We start from the raw sequence: 2,066 nt of genomic DNA on the forward strand, positions 1-2,066 counted from the left end.
TCAGGATGTGGAAAAATCTACTTGATTCTTTTAAACAACTGCATAGTATTTCATTATATAAATGTACTGTATTTGGGAAATGTACTACCATAGGTCTCAGAGGCTCCATACATCAAAAAAAGTGAGCCCTTTAATGATAAAAATTCTAATAATTAACAAATATTCATTGCCTAAAAGCACAGCACTGGGGTGTGGGGAAAGGCACTATAATGACAGAGTTTCTGTCCTCAAGCAAACAATGCTCTATTATGGAAGCAAAGATACAGACATAAATAAACAAGGTGGAAAGACATATATATTAATCACCATGTGAATTTTATACCCCCAGTTTGGGGGGAATCAAAGGTGGTTTCAAGAGAATACATCTTTGGAATATTCAAGGATATGAAGGATTTAGGAGTGCAGAGATAGGGAGACTAAAGAAGAGGAAGAGAATATTTCACAAAGTAGAAACAGGTAGATAAGACACACAAAACTACAGTATGTAGTAATATAGTAGCTACCAGTTCCTCAGTGCCTATGTGCAAAGTACTTGGCAGCAAGTACTAAGTATCTACGTACTAAGCTACATTCTTTACATATAATATCCCTCTCAGCTTCATAACTGAGGAATAAACATTTTGATCCCCATTTTACTAATGAGGTAACTCGGGCTCAGAAAAGTTAAGTAAATATTAACATTGTGAGTTGCTTGACTAAAGAAATGATAACGTTGCAACATGGATGATCGTGAGGGCATTATGCTAAGTGGAATGTCAGACAGAGAAAGACAAATACTGTACGATCTCATTTATATGTCGAACGTAAAAACAAACAAAAAACCTGGAACTCACAGAAAAGGAGATAAGATTTGTGGTTACCAGAGATGGGAAGTGGAAAAACTGGATGAAGGTGGTCAAAAGGTACCAACTTCCAGTGATAAGATAAATAAGGACTAGGGATGTAATGTACAACACAATGATTGTAGTTAACACTGCTGTATGGTATATTTGAAAGTTGCTAAGACAGCAGAGCCTAAGATTTCTCATCACGAGGAAAAAACATTTCCCCCACTTTTTTTGGTATCTGTATGAGATGATGGATGTTAACTAACCTTATTGTAATCATTCCACAACATATGTAAGTCAAGTCATTATGCTGTATGTCTTTTTTTTTTTTAATATTCTTTTTGGCCATGTCGTGCAGCATATGTGATCTAAGTTCCCCAACCAGGGATCGAACACATGTCCCCTGCATTGGAAGCATATAGTCTTAATTACTGGGCAGCCAAGGAAGTCCCTACACTGTACATCTTAAATGTATATAGTGCTGTATGTCAACTACATCTCATTAAAACTGTAATAGAAATAATAGTGTAGGAGAGGGAAGCTAAAATCAGACTAAAGAAGACTTTGAAGAGCATGCCTGAACATTTAGATTCTATTTGTAGGTAATTTAGAGCCACTGAAGAATTATGAAGATGGAAGACATGATTAAAACAATGTTTTAAGAAGACAAGTCTGGGCTTCCTAGGTGGCACAGTGGTTAAGAATCCTCCTGCCAATGCAGGGGACATGGGTTCAAGCCCTGCTCCAGGAAGATCCCTATTAAAAAAAAAAAAAAGAAGACAAGTCTGGGAACTAGCAATACTCATATCAGACAAAATAGACTTTAAAACAAAGGCTAGGAGATGGTTCAAGATGGCAGAGTAGGAGGATGTGCGCTCACTCCCTCTTGCAAGAACATCAGAATTACAACTAACTGCTGAACAATCATCGACAGAAAGACACTGGAGCTTACCAAAAAAGACACCCCACATCGAGAGACAAAGGAAAAGCGGGAACGAGATGGTAGGAGGGGCGCAATTGCGTTAAAATCAAATCCCATAAATGCTGGGTGGGTGACTCACAAACTGGAGAACAGTTATACCACAGAAGTCCACCCACTAAAGTGAGCATTCTGAGCCCCACGTCAGGCTTCCCAACCTGGGAGTCCAGCAATGGGAGGAGGAATCCCCAGAGAATCACACTTTGAAAGCCAGCAGGATTTGATTGCAGGACCTCCACAGGACTGGGGGAAACAGAGAA

This window comes from Hippopotamus amphibius, chromosome 8, assembly GCF_030028045.1.
Source record: "Hippopotamus amphibius kiboko isolate mHipAmp2 chromosome 8, mHipAmp2.hap2, whole genome shotgun sequence".
NCBI classification, from domain to species: Eukaryota; Metazoa; Chordata; class Mammalia; order Artiodactyla; family Hippopotamidae; genus Hippopotamus; species Hippopotamus amphibius.